Consider the following 25,843-nt stretch of genomic DNA (forward strand, 5'->3'; position numbering starts at 1 on the left):
CCAACCCTGGTTGTCTGTTCTCTGTGTCTATTTGCTGCGTCTTCTTTGTCCACTTCTGTTGTTGACAGTGGCACGGGAATCTGTGTTTCTTTTTGTTGTGTTGTCTTGTTGTGTCAGCTCTCCATGTGTGGAGCACTACTCCTGGGCAGGCTGCACTTTCTTTCATGCTGGGTGGCTCTCCTTACAGGGTGCACTCCTTGCGTGTGGGGCTCCCCTATGTGGGGGACACCCCTGCCTGGCACGGCACTCCTTGTGCACATCAGCACTGCACATGGGCCAGCTCCACAGAGGTCAAGGAGGCCCGGGGTTTGAACTGCAGACCTCCCATGTGGTAGACGGACACCCTAACTACTGGGCCAAGTCTGCCGCCCTAAATAACATACTCTTAAATATCAAATCAGTGTCAAATATCTTGAGACAAATGAAAATGAGAACACAACGTATCAAAACCTGTGGGACACCACAAAGGCAGTGCTAAAGGGGAAATTTATAGGCCTCCATGCTTATATTTAAAAAAGAAGAGCTAAAATTGAAGCTCTAACTGCATACCTGGAGGAACTAGAAAAAGAACAGGAAACTAATCCCAAACCAAGCTGAAGGAAAGAAATAGTAAAGATCAGAGCAGAAATAAGTAAAATTGATAACATAAAAACCAGAATCAACAAAACCAAGAGTTGGTTCTTTGAGAAGATCAACAAAATTGACAAACACTTAGCTAGACTGACAAAAAAAGAGGGAAGATGCAATTAATAAAATCAAATGAGTGGGGGGACATTACCACTGACCCCACAGAAATAAGAGAGATCATAAGAGGATACCATGACCAACTGTATGCCAAAAAACTAGACAATGTAGACATGATGGACAAATTCCTAGAAACACATGAACCACCTATACTGATCACAGAAGAAATAGAAGACCTCGAAAAAACCAATCATGAATGAAGATATTGAAATAGTCATCAAAAATCTCCCAAAGATGAAAAGCCTGGGACCAGATGGCTTCAAAAGTGAATTCTACCAATCATTCAAAGATGATCTAATAGCAGTCTTGCTCAAGTTCTTCTAAAAAATTGAATAGAAATGAACACTGCCAAACTTATTCTATGAAGCCAACAACATTCTAATACCAAAACTAGATGAAGATAATATGAAAAAAGAAAATCACAGACCAATATCTCTAATGACTACAGATGCAAAAATCCTCAACAAAATATTTGCAAACGATATCCAAAAGCACACTAAAATAATTATACATGATGATCGAGTGGTTTTATCCTAGGTGTGCAAGGGTGGTTCAATACAAGAAAATCAATTAGTATAATAAACTGCATTGAAAAATTGAAGAAAAATCACATGATCCTCTCAGTTGATGCAGAAAAGGCAATTGATAAAATATTGCATCCTTTCTTGATTAAAATAATCCAAAAGATAGGAAAAGAAGGAAGCTTTCTCAATATCTAAACTGCATATATGAAAAACCCACAGCAAGCATAGTACTCAATGGAAAAAGACCAAAAGCTTTCCTGCTGCTTTCAGGAACAAGACAAGGATGCCCACTGTGACCACTGTTATTCAATATTGGGCCAGAAGTTGAGGATAGAGCAATTAGGCTAGATAAAGAAATAAAAGACACCCAAATAGGAAAGGAAGTAGTAAAACTTGCACTAATCACTGATGATAAGATGCTATATATACAAAATCCTGAAAAATCAACAACAAAGCTACTAGAATAGATTAGCTCAGCAAAGTGGTAGGATATAATATTAATATTTAAAAATCAATAGTGTTTCTATACTCTACTGATGTGCAGTCTGAGAGGGAAATTCGAAAAAATTTCCATTTATAATTGCAACTAAACAAATCTATTTAGGAATAAACTTAACCAAGGATATAAAGGACCTGTATTCAGAAAACTACAAAACATTGCTAAAAGTAACAAAGATGACTTAAATAAATGGAAGGACATTCCATGTTCATGAACTGGAAGACTAAATTTCAATATGAAGATGTCAATCCTACCCAAACTGATTTACAGAGTCAAGGGAATCCCAATAAAAATCCCAACAGCTTTTTTTTTAAGAAATGGAAAAGCCAATTATCAAATTTATTTGCAAGGGTAGGGGGCCCAGAATAGCCAAAAATGTCTTAAAAAAGAATGGGACAACCAGCAAGGTGGTGGCAGAGTAAGGAGCTCCTAGAGTCAGTTCCTGCTACAGAACAGGTAGTAATCACCCAGAGCTCTCTGGAGCTAGCTGAAGCACCTGTTTTGGGACTCCAGGGGACCAGAAGAACATCATGCACCAACCTTGAAGCAATGGAAGGAGGAGACTGCCTATCTGCAGAGAAGATTCGTAAGAAGAGCGCTCCACTCCACGGATGATGGTGCCTGTCCTCCACTGGTGGCACAAGCCACCTCAGGAGCTGGAATTCAAAGCTCCACTTCCCACAAATGGGAGAGGAAGAGACAGCTGGGCACCACCTTCAGCTACTGATTAGTACATTCAGCAGACTAAAGTATAATCCTAAGAACAGCTAAAATTTGAACCAGTCCAAGTGAGAAAGAGGCTGGTAGCTGCCACTTTAACTCTGCCCCTGGCACAAAGAGAAGCAGGGTGGACTGAGGATCACAGTGCTGGTAGGGATGGGCATATTACCATCCAGTTCAGATTGCAGCTCTAGCCTAAGTCCCAGCCCCACCGCCAGTAGGGAGGAAGCTGGGAGACCTGCACTAGCCTCTCTGGGAACATACAGGCCATACCGTTGAAGCTGGTCCTAATGTTACTGTAACACTCAGGAGCTATTCTGTGGCTGGCAGAATTAGCTCCATTTCCTAAACACAGGGGAGGAAGAGACAGTTGGCCACTGACTTCAGCTACTGATTAGTCAATTCGGCTGACTAAAGTATAACCCTAAGAACAGGTAAAGTTTGAGCCTGTCCAAGTCAGAAAGAGGCCTGTAGTCACCATTTTGACTCTATCCCTGACATGAGGGAAAGCTGGGGTAACTGAAAATCACAGTGATGGTAGGGACTGGCTTCTTTCACCCAGATCAGCCTGTAGCCCTATCCTAGGCTTCAACCTTACCTCTAGCAGGGAGAAAGCTGGCGGGCCCTGCACCAACCTCTCAGGGTAACTGCAGGTATATTTGGCTGGCAGAAACTTAATAGTTGGAAGTCTACCAGGAAACTGGTCATTTTGGACCTGCATGGCATAGATTGCTGCCCACACCTGCAGCTACATCCCTGACCCAGGTAGGAAAGGAAGGGGCATGAAGCTTCATCAGTCTCTCTCGGCAACCACAGTCTAGGCCTGCACAACTTGGATTATTACACACAGCTGTGACTCTGTTCCTACCCCTGGCAAAGGAAAAAGTTAGAAGAAGCTTCATTGGTCCCTGGGGCAATGACGGCAGCTTAAGCCTCCACAGCTTACAGCACCAACCACATCCTTGGCTCCTATTACATACCAGGAAGGGAGAAAGGGCAGGAAAATCCTAAACTAAAGAAAGAAAGTGCACCCAGAAAAAATGCATCTAGGAAGACAGATGCCAAGACACCAATGAAAAATTACACTCCATACCAAGAAGCAGGAAGATATGGCTCAGTTAAAGGAACAAGATAAGCCCCCAGATGACATAAAGGAGTTGAGAAAACTAATCATAGATGTTCAAACAAATATCCTTAATCAAGTCAATGAGATGATTAAAGAGATTAAGGATATCAAGAAGACACTGGATGAGCACAAAGAATTTGAAAGCATACATAGAAAAATAGCACATCTTATGGGAATGAAAGGTGCAATAAGTGAAATTAAAAATACATTGGAATTATATAATAGCAGATTTGAGGAGGCAGAAGAAAGGATTGGTGAGCTTGAAGAAATGGCCTTCAAAAGCAAACATATAATAGAACTGATGAAGAATAGAAAAAGTTGAACAAGGTCTAAGGGAACTAAATGACAGCAAGAGACATGCAAACATACATGTCATGGGTGTTCCAGAAGGAGAAGAGAAGGGAAAAGGGGCAGACGGAACATTTGAAGAAATAATGGTGGAAAATTTCCCAACCCCACTGAAGGACATAGATAATTGTCCAAGAATCACAATGTACTTCCATCCAAATAAATCCAAATAGACCAACTCTGAGATACATACTAATTAGAGCATCAAATGCCAAAGACAAAGAGAGAATTCTGAGAGGAGCAAGAGAAAAGCAATGCATAACATATAAGGGATACCCAATAAGATTAAGTGCCGATTTCTCATCAGAAACCATGGAGGCAAGATGACAGTAGTATGTTATATTTCAGATACTGCAAGAGAAAAACTTCCAACCAAGAATCTTATGTCTGCAAGATTGTCTTTCAAAAATGAGGATGAGTTTAGAATAGTCACAGATAAACAGAAACTGAGAGAGTTTGTAATAAAGAGACTGGCTTTACAGGAGTTACTAAAGGGTGTAATACAGTCTGAAAAGAAAAGACAGGAGAGACTTGGAAGAGAGTCTAGAAATTAATATTTTACCAATAAAAGTAACCGAACATCTCAAAAGGCTGGTGAAAATAAAATATGACAGATAAAACTCAAAATTGGTGAAATAAGAACTGCCTTTACAGTAAAAACATTGAATGATAGTGGATTAAATTCCCCATTCAAAAGACACTGGCAGAATGGATAAGAAAATGTGAGCCACCTACATCCTGTCTGCAAGTGACCCAAGGATACCAATAGATTGAAAGTGAAAGGCTGGAAAAAGATATTCCACACATGCAGTAACAACAACAACAAAAAGCCAGAGTAGGTATACTTATATTAGATGAAATGGGCTTTAAAGACACTAATAATATGCAATTGAAGGAGGAAGTCAGGGGAAAAAAAATCCCATCTACAATAGCAACTAAAATAATCAAATATTTAGGAATAAACTTAACCAATGATGTAAATTACTTGTATTCAGAAAACTACATTTTTAAAAGAAATTTTTAAAAAACCTAAATAATTTGAAGAACATTCCATGCTCATGGATTGGAAGAGTAAATATCATTAAGATGTCAATGCCACCCAAATTGATATACAGATTCAATACAATCCTGATAAGAATTCCACCTGCATTTTAAAAATAAATGGAAAACACAATTATCAAATTTATTTGGAAGGGTAAGGGGTCCTGAATAGCCAGAAACATCTTAAAAAGGAAAAGCAAAGTTGGAGGACTCTCACCTCTGGATTTATTATCTAGCTGCAGTGGTAAAAAAACAGCATGGTACTGGCATAAAGACAGATATATAGATCAGTGGAACCGAATTGATGGTTCAGAAACAGACCCTCACATCTATGGTCTAGTGATTTTTGACAAGCCTATCAAACTCACCCAGATCGGGAAGAACAGTCCATTTAACAAGTGGTGCTGGGAGAACTGGATATCCATGGCTAAAAGATGTAAGACCTGTATCTCACATCTTATACAAAAATTATGTCAAAATCGAACAAATGACTAAATATAAAATCAAGAACCATAAAGCCTCAGGAAGAAAGTGTAAGAAAACAACTTTAAGACCTGGTGGTAGGTAGTAGATTCCTAAAGGAGATAAGAGGAGGACTGAGATGGACTACTGATGTTTAATGTATGTAGAAGTTTTAATTAACTTTACTGTAAAAGTGTGGAAGTGTATAGAGTTGATGATAAGACATTACAGTGAGTAACAGCTGGTTTATAAATGGGAATGTGGCTGAAAAGGGTAGTCTAGGTATGTAAATGCCAATTGAAAGAAAGCTAGAGATAATCTAGGGACTGACTAACACAGTAAACCCAGAGATGGATGAGAATTGTGGCTGATGGTACAGATGCAAGAGTGTCCTTTTGAGCTACAGCAGATGCACATCACTACTGCAGGGTGGTGTGAATGTGGAGAAACATGGGAAAAATACACCTGGAGTGACCTATGGACTGTGGTTAACAATAATAATGTAATATTCATGCATCTATGCCAAAGATATACCATTTTGATAATGGGGGAGTATGGAAAAAGTATGCCAAATGTACACTATGGACCTGGTAATAGTCTGATAATATTATCTCATAATCTGTAATAAATGTTCTATTGTGGTATGGTGTATTGATAGAGGGATGTTGTATGGGAATTCTGGACATGTGCATGATTGTTTTATAAGTTTACAACTTCTGTCATAAAAATATATTTTAAAAATAATAGGGGGGGTTGGGGGGAAACATATGTAAGATAAGGACTATACTTAGTAGTAAGACTTTGACAATATTCTTTTATAATTTGTAACAAATGTCTCACCACAATGCAAGGTGTTGGTGGTGGGTTAACGTATGGGACCCCTGTATCAAGATGTTATGCATGTTTGCTTTGTAAGTTCATAACTTTTACTATACACTTATTGTTTATGTATGTTCATGTATAAATGATATAGTAATACTACTACTAATAATAATAGGCTGGCTTGGGGGAAAATACACCTAATGTAAGATACTTTGGTTAGTAGTAATATTTTGAGGATGCTCTTTAATCATTAGTTAAAATGTTTCACAAGAATGCAAGGTATTGATGGTAGGGTAAAGTATGAGAGACCTGTATGATGTCATATATGTTTGTTTTGTAAGTTCACAACTTTACTGTACACTTATTGTTTATGTATGTTTATGTATGAGTGATATACTTCAATAAATTTTAAAAATCATCTTTAAAAAAAAAAGAACGAAGTTGGATGGCTCTCACTTCCTGACTTTAAAGCATATTAATAAGCTACAGTGGTAAAAACAGCATAGTACTAGCATAAAGGCAGACAGATTGGTCGAATTGAGATTTCAGAAATAGAACCTCATATCTATGGTCAAGTGATTTTAGACAAGGCTGTCAAACCCTTCCAGCTGGGCCAGAACAGTCTATTCAACAAATGGTGCTGGGAGAACTGGAAAGCCATATCCAAAAGATAGAAAGAAGACCCTATCTTACACCTTACTCAAAAACTAACTCAAAATGGATCAAGGACCTAAATATAAAAGCGACAACCATAAAATGTCTGGAAGAAAATGTAGGAAAATAACTTCAAGATTTTGTGGTAGGCAGTAGTTTCTTACACCTCACACCCAAAGCACAAGCAACAAAAGAAAAATAGATAAATGTGACCTCCTGAAATTTAAACATTTTGCACCTCAAAGGACTTTGTCAAAAGGGTGAAAAGACAGCTGACTCAATGGGAGAAATTATTTGACAATCACGTATCCGATAAGGGTTTAATATCTATGATATACAAAGAGATCACATAATTCAACGCTAAAAAGACAAACTACCTGATTAAAAAAATGGGCAAAAGACTTGAAAAGACAACTGTCCAAAGAGGAAATACAAATAGCAAAGAAACACATGAAAAAATGTTCAACATCCCTAGCGATTAAGGAAATGCAAATTAAAACTACAATGAGGCATCATTTCAAACCTATTAGATGGGCTGCTATTATAAAAGTCGGAAAACTGTAAATGTTGAAGGGGATGTGGAGAGATAGGAACACTTATTCACTGTCGGGTGGGAATGTAGAATGGTACAGCCACTGTGGAGGGCTGTTTGGCAGTTCCTAAAGAAGTTGATCATAGACTTGCCAAGTGACCTGGCAATACCATTATCAGGAATATACACAGAAGAACTGAGGGCAGTGACACAGACATCTGCACACTGATGTTCATAGAGGCATTATTCACATTGCTAAAAGATGGAAACAACACAGGTAACCAAAGACTGGATAAACAAATTGTGGTGTATACATACAATGGAGTATTATGCAGCGGTAAGAATGAATGAAGTCATGAAGCATATAACTACATGGATGAACCTGGAAGACATTTATGTTGAGTGAGGCAAGCCAGACACAAAAGGACAAATACTGTATGAATGCACTAATATGAACTAAATATATTGTGTAAACTCATGGTGTTAATAATTAGAATATGTCACCAGAAAATAGGATGAGGGTGGAGAATGGAAAGCTGAGGGGTAATCTGTGCAGAATTGGTAAAAAGGAAATGAATAGACATGGTGAAAGCACATCATAGTGTTTGTAACTAGCAGAGCTATTATATGGGAATGATAGTGATTGAAAGGGTAAGTCTGAGGTCATGTATAGTACTAGAAGGAAAGATAAAAATCATAACATGTGATGTTATAACAGTGAAACCTCATATAAAATACGAATATAGATGATATTTCATATATGACTGTTTTTACAAAATATAAATACAAATATACCAGAGAGAAGGAAACAGAATAGCAGCTAAGTACGGCAGGGGAAGCATAGAGAGATTGAGAAATGATGAATTTTTTGTTTATTATTATTATTATCAGAATAATGAAAATGCTCTAAAAATGATTGAAGTGATTGATGAATGCACAACTGTGTGATTATACCAAATACCATCGACTGAACACTTTGAATGAATTTATGCTTTATTAATACATATCAATAAAACTGATTTTAAAAATTCAGTGGCTATATGGAGAAGGCTACATTGTATTGCTTTTCAAATTTGTTCTCTGGTCTATGGCCCTTCTAGGAATGCAAGCAGTGCCTCTATCTATAAAACGATCAATTTGAGTAGTAAGCCTATTACTCTCATTGAGCCTAAATTGATTCTAGTTCCACAAAATTCAAGATCCACAGAGAACAAAAGAAAACTTTAGTTACAAAATTAACTTCACTATAGCTACTCCTGATCTATCCCATGTCACAGACTATTAATATTTTGAAAAATACTCAGAGTTTATCTGTTCAAAGTTGGTGTTAATCTGAGATACTAAAGATGTTGAAGAATTAAATATGAAAATATGGTAATACAATTTTCACAACTTGTATTTGCCCACCAGTATCTGGAATAGTTTAATCCCCTCCACTATTGTTTTTGTTTGAGTTGCCTCTCATTTCCTATTCTCTATACCACATCTTCATTCTAGATGTTGTGTGACCACTTCTTCAGTGAAATCCAGAATTGTACTTGTGGAATCATAAATGCTGTAAGGGAAATAAGCAAAAATGCAAATTCAGCCCTGTGATATCAACAGAAAATAAATTTCAAAAACTTCAATTGAACCCATGTGATTTTATTAAGCAGAAATCTAATTAGTTCAATTACTCAGATGCATACATTTATATTTTGAAACTGAGCTCTGTTTAGTGGAAATGATGTATCAAGAATTTATCACTGCAAAATGCTATATTATGTCATGTGGCAAGGCTAAAATAGTATAGGTTGTAGCAAGAGATGCTTATGTTAAAAGACTTGAGACTTTATTAAAGGACAGTCTAAAAAAAAATAATTTACTCCATAGGCATGAAAAGAGCTTCACAGACAAGCTGTTAAAATAAATAAGAAAAAAGCAAAGTGAAATATACTGCTGCCAAGTTACTGCTATAGTTTGGTAAATAACGGTGCTGAGAAAAATTATTTTTACTTTGAAGAAACTTATAAAATTGCATTACTTTAAAAACATGAAAAGAAAAACATGATATATGCAATTTATCCTTGAATGATTCAGAAATATGTATGTATATATGTACATAAGTATATATGCATATATGTAGAGAGAGAAAGATTGATAAAGTGTACACAAAAAAGCAAATGGACCACGATATTAACAATAGGTAACTCTAAGTAAAGAGTATATATGTATGGTGTGTGTGAGTCTGTGTATGTGTGTGTATATAGACAGATGTTCTTCATTCTAGTCTTCAAACTTTTCTGAAAATTGGACATTTTCCCAAATAAAAAGTTAAATAATTAAAAAGAGTGAAAAGATTCATAAAAAGTGGAGGTAGAAGTTCTTGCTGAGCTCATTTCCAACACCTTACTAAGGTATAAAATTAGTTAGGTAAATGTCAAATGGGTCCTTGCTTAGATAGTTATAGTTAACGTTAGGGAAGCGGATATGGCTCAACTGGTAGAGCAGATAGCCACCTACCATATAGGAGGGTCCAGTGAGCTGGCCCACGTGAAGAGCTGCCACGCAAGGAGTGCTGTGCCATGCAGGGGCTGCCACACATGGAGAGCTGATGCAGCAAGATGACACAACAAAAAAGACATGCAGTTTCCCAATGCCACCAAGAGGGCAAGCAAAAACAGAACACACAGCAAATGGACACAAAGAGCAGACAGCAGGGGGAAGGGGAGAGAAATAAATGAATATAAATCTTAAAAAAAAAAATGTTAAACACAAATATACCATTACTCCTCTCAAATTTAGACTACTTAAAGTGTTAATTTTCACTATGTATGGTGATTTTCCCCTTGTTTTATAATATACTTGCAGAGTTTCTTTCTTTTTTGTGGGGAGGGAGGGTGGCTACCAGGCTGGGGATTGAACCCTGGACCTTGTATGTGGGAAGCCGGCACTCAACCACTGAGCCACATCAGCTCCCCTGAGTCGCTGGGGTTTTTGGTTTGTTTGCTTGTTGTCTGCTTTTTTGTTTGTTTTTAGGAGGCACCAGGAATCAAACCATGAGAGAAACAGGTACTCAGCTGCTTCAGCCACATTCACTTCCCCCAGCACAGTTTCAATTGCAGAGTTTTAAATTATCAATATAATTTTATTTTGTAGTTGGGCAATTAGTAGACTCCAAATCATCCAGGGTCAGAGAAGTTCAAAGTTATCAGTTCAAAATAACAGAATGTTATGTACCATTCAAAGACAGTTTGGCAACAAAGTTTAATTCATTTTCACCTTCATTGTAAATTAAAAATTTGGGGGATGGTAATTCTAAATTAGATCACCTAATAGCCTATAATAAATGATTTTTTCCCTAACAAAAATGCTAAGAAGAACCAATATAAATCTCACTGTTTTAGTAGTAACCAAAGATCTTTTACCATGCCCTTTACTCATTTTCAAACGTTCTTGAAGAGAATACATACTCTCAGATAGTTAGACATGTGCCCACTAAACTTTGACTTGATTTGGCAACCAAGGTATTGCTTATCTGTCTAATTTTGACTGTGATAGCACTAGACAGGGACTGAATATAATTCCATTCTCTGAAAGAACACAGTCAATTTTGGTGCTCTATAAATATGCAATAATAATAGAACCTCAGGGCTAGAAGGGACCTTGAGAGGTCCTCTAGTGTGCTGTGCTCCCTTACATCATCTTACACCGAGTGTATCTTATAAGACCTCAGGAAACATCCCTTAACTTTCACAAATGAAGTTTATGTTCAGTCATGCGTTACTCTCAGGAATTACTTCCTCAGGTTAAACTTAAATCCATGGCAGTACAGGTTCACATACAGTAGAGACCAATAATAGCTGCTGACCATACGTGGCATAACAGCCCTTCAGACTAGAAGACACTAAGCAACTACACAACTTCCCATACAGGGGAAATGATCCTGAGATCTTTCTTCATCTAATTCTCGAAACCTTTAAGTAGCTATGGGCATACCCTAGAATTTCCTATGAATAATCTTTTGATACGGCAGCCTCAATTAAAACCAGAAATGGATATTAGTAGATTCCCTCAGAGTTTAACATGAACCAAAGTACACTCAATCTTATTCCTTATGTATAAACTTACGGAGGTCCCTCCTTTTTCTGTTCTTTCTTATTTCTGTTCAAAATACATTTCTCATGATACCTGCACATTAATTTTTATTTGTGCTTTGAGGTTCAAAAATAATGAGCTTCATTATCAACAACACACGGTTTAATAGTATGAGTGTAACTAACTAGGATTCAAATCCCAGTTTTGTTATTTATTACCTTTGAAACTGTGGAAAAGGTGTCTAACTTTTCTGAGTCTCAGTTTACATATCTGCAAAAGGAAAATAAAAATGCATGCCTTGTTGCAGTGATTAAATGGGACTTGCAATATGAACACTGCTTCGTAAGTTAACAGGTTTCCTTTAATTCTTCATATTTCCCTCTCTCCTCTGGGAGTAGAAAAAACAAAGGAGCAAAATACACACTTAGACTCTGTTCTTACAAAACTAGAAAACAGATATTATTCATAGACCCCAAAATATGTGTAGAGGTATCCAAAAGCAGATAGATTATGCTGAAGTCACGTGGTAGAAGGTAAAAAAATAAAAAAAATAAAAAACATGAAGGATGATAAGGACACTCAGCAATAGGTGAGTTCAAAAAGCACCAGCTAAAATATACTTCCTGAAGGTGAAGAACTCACCCTGATGCATAAAACCTATATGCTTTGTTTGCAACAATTGTGGTGGGAACAGGTGTAATCAGGTTGCTGGCAGAAGTCCCCCCACCCCTTCTAGACACAATTTGTTCAAGAAGCAGAGGAAGCAAGGGTACATAAAGAATAACACAGGGAATAACACAGGAGTTCGAAATCTCAAAGGATGTAGAAAATCACAACAGTCCATTGCTTTCATCTTAAACAAAACAAGCTGGTGAAGCTACAAAGTCATAGGTTTTAAAACTCTTCGAGCACTGACAACATTAAGACACCTAAATGAAGTGCATTCCAGAAAATCTTTAGCCATTCATAAAAGGAAGGAGACCTATAACTGTTCTCATCCCTGGCAGAGTGGTGGGAGCAGAGGAATCATCCACAAATGCAGTTAAGAAGAAACCAGCCAAAGTTGTAACAAACTTTTAAGAGCTGCACCAGGGCTGAAATTACAAAATTTTAAGGGCCTGAGGCATAGAATGAGATACAGGCTGTACCAACCAACACCTTCCCATGGGTTATCACTGAATGCCGGGGGCAAGGCAGGAGAGCTGAAAGAGATGCCTCTTTAGAGTACACAAGACCTCCCCTAATTCTAAGGCAGCTGGCCCTCTGAAGGTAGGTTAGTGGATAGAAGAACTAAGAAAAATCCAAACCAGGTACTCTGAGATCTTGGCTATTATGGATTAAGAGTGGGGCAAGAGAGCTGAGGCAAACCAGTCCAAGGTGTTCTAGCATTTCAGTTACCAAAGGTTGAAGAAGAGGGAGCAGGAGAGCTTTAGAAATAATGTTCTGAGGCATTCTGAATCTTCAAAGCAGGTAAGGCTACTAAGGCTGGGCCTAATCAGTAGGTCAGGAAGAAATCTCCCAAGATATGGAAAGTTAGCAGTGGGACTGTAAAGCAGGGAGGTCTCCCACAAATCAGAAAGCTGGTGGCTCAGTTGAAACACAAGAAGAGATCTCTGGAAACTCATTAGTACTCAGAACTCAAAACCTGCTGAAGGGAAAATCCTAATCCCAACTTCAAAACATTTGAATCAAACTGTAGTTTAAATAGAGCCCACACACAATCCAATTTATTATCAGATTGACTTAGCCACTCTATTCTAGGAGCGTAAAAAAGAAAAGTGAACTATGCCTTTTTTTCTTTTAATTGTCTTTTTTAAAAAGATACATAGATCACAAAAAATGTTACATTAAAAAATATAAGAGGTTCCCATATACCCCACACCCCAAATCTCCCATTCTTCCCAATTATGCCTTTTTATATAAAATATCTAATGTCTGATAAAAAATTACAAGACACATGAAAAAGCAAGAAACTGACCCATAGTCAATGAAACACACTCGGAGAAGAATCCAGATATTGGAACTATCACATGGGGACTTTAAAATAATACAATAAAAATGCTAAAGGATATGGTGGAAAAGATATAAGAGATAGGAAATTTCAGTTGAGAAATACAGACTATAAAAATGAACCAAATGGAAATGAGCGTAATGAAAAATATAGCAAAACAAAAAATCCATTAAATGAACTTAAGAACAGACTCGAAACAGCAAAGGAAAGGATCAGTAAACTTAAAGGGAGGTCCACAGAAAGCATCCAAACTGAAACACAAAGGCACAAAAGAGTGGAAAAGAAGAGCAACCAATACTTACAAAATAATATCAATGATCTAACACATTTGTAACTGGAGTCAAAGAAGGAGAAGAAAGTACATGGGACAGAAGAAATATTTAAATAGATAATGGTTGAAAATGTCATAAAACTGATGAAAGAGATTATCCCACAGGACCAAGAAGACAATAAACCACAAGAAAGATAAATACAACAAAACAAAACAGAATAAAAAAACCCATCTTGGTACATCCTAATCAAACTGCTGATAAACAAAGATAAAAAGTAAATCTTAAAAGCATCTGGAGGAAAAGAAAGACCACTGCTATTAACAATGCTATTAACAATGGCTGACTTCTTACCAGAAGACAATGAAATTACACCTTAAAGTGCTGAAAGGCGGTTGTCAACCTAAAAGTCAATATCCACTGAAAATATCATTCAAAAATAAGGATAATAATAAACACCTCATTTTTCCAGACAGATAAAAGCTAAGAGAATTCATCTTTAGCAGAACTGCCCTACTAGAAATGCTAAAATGAGTTATTTAGTTTGAAGGGAAATGATACCAGATGGAAATTGAGATTTGCATGAAAGAAAAGAGAACTCCAAGAAGACTTCAGAGTCAGGACACAGGTTGAATGTCACAGCAGAGAACAATTGCCGGGGACTGCACTGTTCTCTGAGAGACTTGAGCTCCTTACTGCAGGCTGTGGGCAAGTTAGTCGAGTACTTTACTGGGGATGTGTTTACTTGCATGCTTTAGCAATCCCCTCATAGACACGAAAAAGTTGGTCAAAATAACTCTGTATGGCTCTCAGATAAAACTGTACATCATTGAAACCACTGTGCCATCCATATTGAAATCTGACCTCACTGACATGCAAGCTCAGACCCTGGCTGCTATCCAGGCTTACTCTCACTGCTTAGCACACTATTGCAGTGACGTTCATCAGCAGTTGGTTTTGCTGATCTCTACCACCATGGATGCAATCACACCTCTCAGCACCAAGATCCAAGACAAGTTGCTGTTGTCTACATTCCACTTACCAATCTCACTAGCCACTACTGTGTGGCCAGTCTTTCTAATCAGCATCCTTGAAGTACAGAAAGTGTTCAACAGGATCAATGATGCTAATGGCTTGACAATAAGGCTCAGGTGTTGGTATGCTAGCCCTCTCTAATATCCTGCTGCATCTGTAGCCAAACCTTCCCAAGAATGAGCAGCAGTGGTCTGTACACTCTACTAAGCATCCCAACCTCATCTCTACCCTCTCCCGGGAGTAGTGTAGCTGAAAGCTAATGCCATTGCTCCACAGAGAAGGGGGCCCCTGGATGGTAACAAAGTGATAATCTACCAGACACAAAGTGTCTTCAAAGATATTATGGATAATATCTCTTGGGAATACACCAGGTCCCAGAAGTCACTGCAGGAGTCCATTCAAGTCTCCCTGCCCTTCTTCCCAGCTCTTATCCATCAACCAGATGTGACTGATGAGATGCCTAACTTCTTCATTCTATTTTGAGGCTTAGAGTACAGATGGGCATGCCTTTCACAGAACAGATCATACAGACTTTCCTCAATATGTTTACCAGAGAACAGTTAGCTGAGAGCATCCTCCACTGGCTGGAGGGTGGAAGAGAAGTTCCTGAAGATCCTGCAGGTGGTGGTCCAGGAGTCTGGCCAGGTGTTCAAGCCCTTCCTCCCCAGCATCATCACCCTGTGCATGGATCAGGCGTACCGCATGACCACAGAGTGCCTCTCTCCTAATGTGAAGGATGAGCTGTTTGAGCTCCTTTTTTGGATGCTCCATCGCAACTGGAGGTATTTCTTAAGTCCACTGTCCTGGTCTTGTGTCAAGAAAGGGACTGTTGAGGAGCAGATGAGGAATGAACCCCAATTTGGTGCCATTATGCAAGCTTTTGGACAGTCCTTTCTCCAGCCTAACATCCACTTATTTAAGCAAGATCTGTTCTCCTTGGAGACTCTCAATGCCTAGCAGAAGCTGTACCACATGAAGATCTTCTGGACCACCCTGCTGTCTCACTTTGTGAATGTCCTGTTCCAGGTCCTGGTTCATGTCCCACCACCTTGTGCAAGAGGAAATAAACATCACCATTTACAATATGGCATGGTCTCAGTCAACTTCGATGGCTTCTTCGCAGCCTTCTTCCCAGAGTTCTTGACCAGCTGTGATGGTGTGGATGCGAACCAGGAAAATGTGCTGGTGTGGAATTTCAAGATGGATTGGAACTTGCCCTCACTCACCAAGAACACACACAGGCTGGCCAATGGCCTGTGTTACTATCTCTGCAATGACAGCCTGCCTCCTGGCACTGTGAAGCTCTGGGCTTGGCCCTGATCGCCTTTGTGGCCTGCTTGCCACCTGAGAGACATGCACCTCTGCTGCTGCTACTGCACTGCCTCCACCCTCCATCACAGCCATCTCCCAGACAAGTCTCAACCACTCCTTGGATTCTCACCCCCAAAGACCATTACCTGCCCGTTCTCCTCGTTGGCCACCCACCCAGGAGAACTGACTTCAGGGAGGATCTTAGCACTGACTTAAGTGCCTTGGGCGTTTGAAGCAGGTAGAGGGTCAGGTGGCCAGGTATCAGGGAGGGAGGTGTCGGGCAGCCCTGGGAGGTGGCCTGTGCAGATCATGTGTGCCACAGTCATGAGGCAGAAACATCAAGAACAGCTTTTGGCAGTGGTATCTTAGCACCTTTCCACTTTCCCACCCCTCCCCGGCCCAGCTGGCCAAGGAGAGACACAACGTTGAAACTAGGTTGGCATTTCTATCAAGCCTCTTCTCCACACCCCTACTCTTCCCAATTGCCTTGAAGTCTCTGTTCTTTGTCAGAGAATTGCAAAGACTCATGATTTTGTTGTTCTGGTTTTTTTCATCATTCCACTGTGATATTAAGAAACAATGAAAAAATAAAATGCTTATGTTGTTCTATTTTAAAAACGTAAATATAAAATACTTTTTACTTAAATATATATCATGGGGTTTATAGCATATGTAGAAATAAAATATAAGAAAAGAAGAGTACAAAGGGGGAAACGGACTTGGCCCAGTGGTTAGGGCGTCCGTCTACCACATGGGAGGTCCGCGGTTCAAACCCTGGGCCTCCTTGAACCGTGTGGAGCTGGCCCATGCGCAGTGCTGATGTGTGCAAGGAGTGCCGTGCCACGCAGGGGTGTCCCCCGCGTAGGGGAGCTCCAAGCGCAAGGAGTGCACCCCGTAAGGAGAGCCACCCAGCGCGAAAGAAAGTGCAGCCTGCCCAGGAATGGCGCCGCCCACACTTCCCGTGCCGCTGACAACAACAGAAGTGGACAAAGAAACAAGACGCAGCAAATAGACACAGAGAACAGACAACCGGGGGAGGCAGGGGGGATTAAATAAATAAATAAATCTTTAAAAAAAAAAATGAGTTCATGCTTAAATCAGTCTTTATTATTAAAAAAAAAAAAGAGTACAAAGGGTGGGAGAAAAGTAAATGGAGTACTACCGTGTATGGTCTCATAACATTCACAAATTAGTATAATATTGTTTGAAAGTAGACAGCAATAACTCAAACATACAGTATAATCTCTCAGTAACCACTAAAAGTAACACAAAGAGGTATGATTAAAGAGTTAATAAAGGAGCTAAAATAGAATATTAAAAATTTATGTGACTTATCATAAAAAGGCAAGAAATAAGCACCAATGAACCAAAAGGAAAAAATATTAAAATGCTGGACTTAAAAATAAACCTATCAATAAGTGCATTAATTAAGTGTAAAAGGACTAAATGGAGAGATAAACCAAGTTCATAAAACAGAAGACACAATTTCGTTAAGCTGTATTTTTCTCCAAATTGATCTATAGATATGATGGAAACAGATCCATCATAATGCCAATCAAAATTCTAGCAGGGTTTCTTTTTATTTTGTAAAAAGTACAAGCTAATTCTAATATTTAAGTGGCATAGAAATGCTAGTTTCTAAATACTTTTCACCAATAAAAGGAGCCATGGCCCCTAGAGAAATAACTGATTTCTGGGCTAGATAAGGGAATATTCAAAATAAATCTAGAACATCAGGTTGTTTCAGAAAGTAAAGAAGTGCTCAAAATATGATGGGGGCATGTCAAATGGACAGAAGAACCAGCTTAAAGGAACTCTTGCAGACTAAATGTGACGTAATTAAAGAGAATGAATAAAGAATATTAATTTATAACCCATAGAGTAAAAGAGTAATCACATGAGTGATACTAATACAATAAACAAATAAATAAATAATAAGGGAGAAAGAAAAGCTCTTCTTTACAGTGGAATGACAAATAATAAATGAAGAAATTAAAAAAAAATAATTTGGCAACCATCATGGTAATGACTGCTTTCAACAAGAATCATCAATGGATTTTAAAACTGGTGAGCAAAAGTAAAATAAGAGAGAGGATATTTGTGTACTCTCCAAGTATTACCCCACAAAATACTCAATAATTACAAAAGGGGGAAATAATTAGATTATAATTCTCTCCAAATAAAGCTATATTGGTTTAAAAAAAGAGAGTATTGATCCACCTAATCTCCACACAGGGTAACCCCAAGGGAGTTATTTTTTTAATATACACTTCGACAATGATCTGTAGCACGGGGTATCTACACATGAGTTTTGTTTATTCATTCAACAAATACATTTTGAGAACCTTCTGCACTAGGAAACAACTGTGGACCAGCCAGGCACGAGCCTCCTCCCTGGCTAATAATCAGGTGAAGAGACAGGCACTAGAGCTCTTAGAGGGCACACCTGAAGGGAACTCTGGGAGCCCATTGAACAAGCACATGATCCAGATTTGGGGTGGGGGGAGTCAAAGAAATAAAAAATAATTTTAAAAAGTATAGTGAAGGAACCTAGTAGGCACCTCCTTAACCAAGTAATCAAAGTTAACCTCATCAGTAACTGGACAAATTGACACCAAGTACCTCCTGATATGATACATACAAAGAAAGGAAAAAGTTATACTTGCAGTGTTGCTATCAAATCGAAAATCCTATCTTGAACAAGAGCTAATCTTTAAAATATATAAAGAACACTTAGAAGTGAATAGAGAGAAAAATAATAACTTCCCTGAGTCCTTGCCCCCTCCTTCACAAACAAACAAACAAATAAATCCAAAAAAACTGGCATAGGATATGAATGGTTCCTGACAATATATCCCACCTCTTTCACAAGAGAAAATTTAATGAAAACTACAGCGAGCTACTCCTTTACTCTTACTTGACTGCTCAACATCCTTAAGTTTGATACTGTACTATGTAAGTGAAGCTCTGGTAAAACCAATACTCCCAAGCACTGCTGGAAAGCATAAATTGCTATAGCCCCATGGAGGACAACTGTGAAAGAATTATCAATATTGCAAGTGCATATACTCTTTGAAAAAGTAATTTCACTTCTTGATATCTTTGTTCACATAAAAAATGACATAGTTCAAAGTTATTCATTGCAGTACTATGTGCAATAGAAACAGCCCATCCATATGAGATCAGTAAAGTTGATAAGAAAACTCTCTAAGATCAACCAAAAGTCAAACAAGCAAGGTGTAGAAAAGCATCTACAGTATATGTTGTCTTTTGTATATTATGTTGCTGTTATTTAAAGGAGAGGGAGAAGAAAATATGCACCTTTGTATCTGCTTGTATACACATGAAGAAAATTTGGAAAGATACATAAGACATGAATAATAGTGTTACTGTGTCTTGACTCAGGAGGGGATGGTAGAATGGGGAACTGGGATGGAGAACAGAACTTTCCCTGGACACCTTTGTAATCACCTTAACTTAACTAGACAATAATCATCACTACCAGCACCACCATCTCCAGCATTGGTTAGGTACAAGGTTTTCAAATCCAAAACAAGGAACTTCAAGATGCATTTTAGAACAACTTTTCAGTACCTGCCTGTGAATATTTTATAGTACAGTTTAAATAACAGGGAAACTTTAGGAAGGAGATTAAGAAAAATTCTGAAACAGTGAGATCTTTTGGACCATGAAGCAGTTTCCCAAGGGAAAAAGAAGGAATCTCCAAGTTCAATTCCTTGTGTGAAGTGGATTGGGCAGAATACTGAACAGTGTGCCTGGGAGCAATCATACCTTGGTTTCTGTAAGGAGGAAAAACAATCCAATGAATCTTTTCCATTCCCAATTTATGCAGATCCATGACCTCAGACTTATATGATTGGTAAAATAAGGAACTGTGAATAAAGGCCCGAGGGTAACAGCAGAAATGCATTATTTCACAGGGATAACAACAAACAACAAAACTTTCAAAACTGAGAAATTTAAGTTTTAAAAGATTATATATAAAGGATATACCCCACATGAGTTAAACAATAATATAATAGTTGTTCTCTTAAAATCCTCCCCCCGAAAACAGCATCTGTTAGAGGAAGAAAACTTAAGAAATTTATTGAAGAAAATATTTGCTCAAAATCAAATTTTATTTTCAGATTTAATTAATTACAAAATTTGTACCTTATGAAATAGGAATCCTTTATCTTCTTAAGAATAACAATAGTAAAAAAATGAGTTTGCTTTCTTTCAGGAATGAGAGAAAGTCTAGGTAATTTAAATAAAAAGCACATTCAGAACATCCATTAAAACTCTTTTTTTGTTTGCTACTTAGGAACCAAGATGTAATAAAATGGGGATAAGTTGTTTGCAGGATACCATACACAGAAATAGAATGATGAAAAAGAAATCAACTTGGCTACACTAAGAGAAACAAAAGAAGTAGATTCAATTATAAACTATCTTTTTAAAAAAATATTTAAGAAAGCACATGTAGTTCTATGAGATCGGAGTTTACCCTTTCTTGAAAAGGTCAAGATCCCCCCATTCTGAGCAAGCTATGGACATTTGATTCCATTGTCGAGAGACAACATTCATGAAGACAAGATCATGTCATGGGGTCACAAGCAACAGGTGGGGAGAAAATGAAGAAAAAGGAATACAGATTCAGCCTCACTTTTGGAACAATAATTAAGAAAGCACAATCTGGTGACAGTGATCAACAGTCATGCTGTTGATCATGTGCAAGTATCCTTCTAGGATGCCACATGTAATGGTTAGCCATTCAATTCCATTCCTTTATGGCTTGTTCAGTGGCAGGTCACAGATAAAACTACAAATAAGAATCTCTCATTTATCTAGGACAAGTTAAAAAAATATATTAAAAAAGTAAGAATTCCAGGGTACATGGACAGGTATATACTTTGCTACTTAACTTCAAGACTAGGTTGTCACAGTATGTTTGTTAGATAGCATTCAGGATATAAGATCATAGAAATTGAAGTAAATATCTACTTTCAAGGCTCATACATACAAAATGTGCTGAACCCTACTCTAAACACATGTATTATTCCTTTTAAGAAAAACCTACATTTTCATTTAGTGTATTATTTTAGGGAAAAAAAGATGCCAATAATCTCAAACAGAAAAATTATTTTACTATTCGATGTAACAGTAGACACTGAGGAAGAAATGGAAGAGATTGCCTTGCTACTGTACATACAGGGCAACACCCATTACAGTGATAAAAGGCAAACATTAAAAAAATGTTATGATATTTTTCATTTTTTTTAATACCCCAATTTATTTTTTACATATTTTAGTCTTTTGAAATTATGTATTTTATTTCTTATCTTTAAACCTATCATTACTATTTAATTTTCTTATTAATTGAATTTGGAAATATATTAGGTTTCATTTTTAAAGAAGTTTTGGATCACAGAGGGTGTTCAACAATGGCAAGGAAGGAACACTGGTGTGGGGTGTCATTGATGGGGGATGCATGGGTGGGAAGGAGTTCTCCAGGGCATGCATATAGGATATACAGATCTGTTTAGATGTTTGTTGGGTATCGATATAGTGAATAGAGTTTCACATGGCAACTGAGGGAGTGCTGAGTTCCCATCCTGGGGAGCTCTGTCGCATTCCTCAATGGAAGAGCAACAATCCCTCAAGTGCAAGGGCAAAGTCCAGTGAAGAAGGATGGTCCAATGATGGACACTTGATACTGATGACTCTGCTTATGAGACTGTGTGCTTGAAATTTCAACTAGGCCTAGAGCTGCAGGGTGCCTAAAAATTACCTCCTGAGAGCTTCCATGTTGCTCAAATGTGGCCACTCTCTAAGCCAAACTCAGCTTAGACAGTAATATAAATGCATTACCTTCCCCCTGGCAGGGGACATGACTCCCAGGGATAAGCCTCCCTGGTGCCGAGGGATTACTACCAAGAACCAGCTGATGATGCAGCTAGAAAAAGACCTTGAATAAAAGGGGGAAATGGTAAAGACAAATGAGTTTTGATGGCTAAGAGACTTCAAATTGAGTCAGGAGGTCATCAGAGGGGTTGTGCTTATGCACATCTCAGCAGGATCTCAGAGACAGACAAAGTAGATAAAACTCCAAGTAGTAGTTCTGCTGAGGGCTATGGAGACATCCAGGTCCTATGGTCATGACAGATGGCTCTGGAGTTCACTGTATTGCCAGTGGGTCCTACATTGGAATTTGTGCTCGAGTGTGATGGAGTTGGACTCAGATGTGACTTCTCTACACATGCCTCTTCTGTCACTTTTATTGAACCTGTGGTTGGTGCTGGGGGTGGTGTATGCCCAGGAAACTTAAATCTCTGGGTTGTCCATGTGCCAGCTGGGCTCTGAGCCTCAACAGAGTTGTAAAACTTACTCTCTAGTTTGTTGGACTTACCCAGGTCCGCTAACAAGGAGGTGAGATGATCAACCAACTGAGAGAGCCTACAACTGCAAGCAGGAGAATCCCATTCATCAGCCATGTGGGACCTAAGCCCCCTCTCAATTTAGAGTGGAGTGGTCATCATCCCAGGGTCCTTAGGATGGAGGAATAAAATATGGATTAGAGTGGACTTACTGGTATTCTACTATAAAATTATTGTGACTCTAGCAATGGAAGAAATTATATCATTGATGTAGAGACAGTGGCCATGAGAGTTGCTGAAGGCAGGGAGAAGGAAAAAGAGGTGTGATATGGGGGCATTTTTGGGACTTGGAGTTGTTCTGAATGATACTGCAGGGACAGATGCAGGACATTATATATCCTGCCATAACCCACTGAATAGACTGGGGGAGAGTATAAACTACAACATAAACCATAATCCATACTGTGTAGCAATGCTCCAAAATGTATTCATCAAATGCAATGAATGTACCACACTTACGAAAGAAGTTGTTGATGTGGGTGGAGTGGGGGCTGTGGGGAGTGGGGTATATGGGAACCTGTTGTATTTTTTAATGTAAATTTTGTGTGATTTATTTATCTTTTTTAAAAAAGATAATTATAAAAAAGAAAAAGAAAAGTAAATATGAGAATGTTGGTGTAAAAGTTTTAGATTTCCAGGAAAAAAAAAAAACAACTTACAAAAATAGTTTTTACTTTCCATTTTACTATTGATATAACACTCTTACCAATCAAAGTATGTCAGAATACTGACCAAAAGGGGAAATAATTTTCATGTGATACTTCACTTCTTATTTCTTTTTTTCTTTCTCTCTTTTTAAAAAATATCTTTTAAGGATCCTAACCTAGGAATTGCCTTGAGGGAGGAAAAAAAGATTTAAATTGATTAAAATAGTTAACCATATGGGGAGTGGATGTAGCTCAGTGGTTGAGCACCTGCTTCCCATGTACAAGGTCCCAGGCTCATTTTTCCAGTACCTCTTTAAATAAATAAATAAATGAATAACTAAATAATAAAATAGTTAATTAGGAAGGGTCAAAAATATTTGAGTTAATAAAACAGAAAGTGTTATAAAGACACAAATTTAAAATTACCACTAGTTTTCAGAAGAAAAACTATTAATAAACTGATTTATGCATCAATTTCCCCTCTCATTTAATAACATTTTATTGGGTTTCATTGTGTTATTAATAAAACATGAGACATGGTTCCTGGACTGTGAGTTTTTGATAATACAGCAGAGGCAGGCATTAAAACAATTACAGTAAGTATAAGGTTAATGTACTACAAAATGAAAGTTTATATTGGTATACAGAGGAAGGAAGGGAGAAGCTAACCTGGTTTGATCAAGTCAAGAAAGGTTTTACAAAGGAAAAGATGCTTGACCTGGGCTTAACTGATAAGTAGTTTACCAAGCAGGAAAAAGGAAGGGGAGAAACATTCCAGGACAAAGAAATAACATATGTAAAATTATTAAGGCTTACAACATAATGCAGGATACCATAAACTAGGATATTTTGACATTTCTAGGCAAAGGATGCAGGGAAAAGGGTATGTAGAAGGGAAAGGGCTATCATAGGAGCCTTGCAAGGCATGATAGAGTTCAAAGATAACCTGAGCTCAGCACACTCAGATGTCTGTAACAGTTGGGCCAACAAGAGTATTGAAATGGCAAGTGATTATGGGGACCCGGACAAAATAAGCGCTATTAAGTGGGTAAGCACCACTTGGCTGCAGCTGTTTCCAAATTTTCCAGATTCTTCTAGAATATCAGGAGAAACCTGAAATTTGGAATTTTAAAAATGTGAAATCTCTCAATGCTGTAATGTTGGCAACTAATTTTAATGTATTGTAAATACTGAACAGTGTGCACTGCACCAACAAACTACAACTTTGTGAAAAATAAGCACTGGGAAGTCACAAAAACAATAGCTTAATCTAATCAGATTTACATTTTTAGAGAGTTACCTCTAGACTCAAAGTGGAAAACAGATAAGAAGAGGACTAGACAGAGGACAGAAACCTCAGGCTTGTTCTCAAATATCTAGAGACAGACCATGTGGAAGGGAAGAGGTCTACTGATGTAGAATCCATGGGACCTAACGACAATTGGATGTGGGGTCAAGGCAAAGAAACAAGCAAGGAATGTCTTCCAGGTTTCTCATGTGGGTAACTGAGTAGATGGCATATAAACCAGCAAAACCAACATATGTGTGAACCTGCATAATGAATGCAGGAAGTGGAACACGTTTTAGAAGGAAGGTAAGTTTAATGAGTTCAGGTTGAAATTTTCTGCATTTGAATCTCTGTAAGACTGGGGTATGTGCAATGGACAGCTTAAAAAAAAAAAAGCATAGAATGTAATATGGCAGTCTGGGCTAGAGTGATGATTTCAAATTTGTTAAAATACAGGCATTGGTGGAAGCCATGGACATATATTAAAATACCCTGGCAGATTATGGAGATAAATCAAAAGAACAGTAAACCTGAGCAATACTAATCTTTATGAAGAGTCAAAAAAGAGAATCTAGTAAAGGAGATTGAGCTCAGACAGCCAGAAAGAAACCAGTATGGTTTTAAGAAGATGGGAGTGAATCAAGTGCTACATAAAAGACTAGTAAGACAAAGCCTGGAAAGGGATCTCAGAAACAGGGAATCATGTGTGACTTTAGCAAAAAAGTTTCAGAGGTATGATGTCTATCATAGATGGAAGCAGTACAATATAAAGAAGTTTAACTTCTGCTTTTCCTTATTCATACCTAAAAAAATGCCATCTCTCCCTTTCTCGAAATATTGGAGTATTTTTACAGTACAGAGATTAGCTAAGGCCACTTTCCCCAAAGTCTGGTTATTTCTTTATTTATTTTAAACCTTTGCTGACATATAGCAGATGGATGATTGATTGCATCTCCCTACCCCATTCTCTTTGGACTAAACTCTACTATATAACATTTCAGTCCCTGAGGTAAAAACAGAAGAATTCAGGTAGAGACACTTAGGAAGGAAGACATTTATTAAAGTGACAAGCTATCCGAATAGAGCACCTAACACTTGATGAATATAGCCTACAAGCTTATTTATTCTTCTCCACCTAGTTGAAATATATTTGCAAATTATAGTCATTTTACTCCTTTAAATAATTCAGAGCCTATTTTATAAAGGTTTTCTAACAAAGATTTAATAAAAGTATCCAGGAACTCTTTTTAAGTTTTTAAAATTTAAATTTATTATTCATACATGAATAAAAAAACA

The 25,843-nt window shown here is 37.8% G+C and overlaps 1 protein-coding gene and 1 pseudogene across 6 annotated transcripts in view; one reads left to right on the forward strand and one right to left on the reverse strand.

The window, feature by feature from the left end:
• LOC139439142 (exportin-6 pseudogene) overlaps window positions 1–16,184 on the forward strand; it is a 32,108-nt pseudogene extending 15,924 nt beyond the window's left edge.
• VTI1A (vesicle transport through interaction with t-SNAREs 1A) overlaps window positions 1–25,843 on the reverse strand; it is a 361,387-nt gene that overhangs the window by 286,414 nt on the left and 49,130 nt on the right. The window lies entirely within an intron of this gene.

The sequence above is a fragment of the Dasypus novemcinctus genome, chromosome 6 (genome assembly GCF_030445035.2).
Source record: "Dasypus novemcinctus isolate mDasNov1 chromosome 6, mDasNov1.1.hap2, whole genome shotgun sequence".
Classification (NCBI taxonomy): Eukaryota; Metazoa; Chordata; class Mammalia; order Cingulata; family Dasypodidae; genus Dasypus; species Dasypus novemcinctus.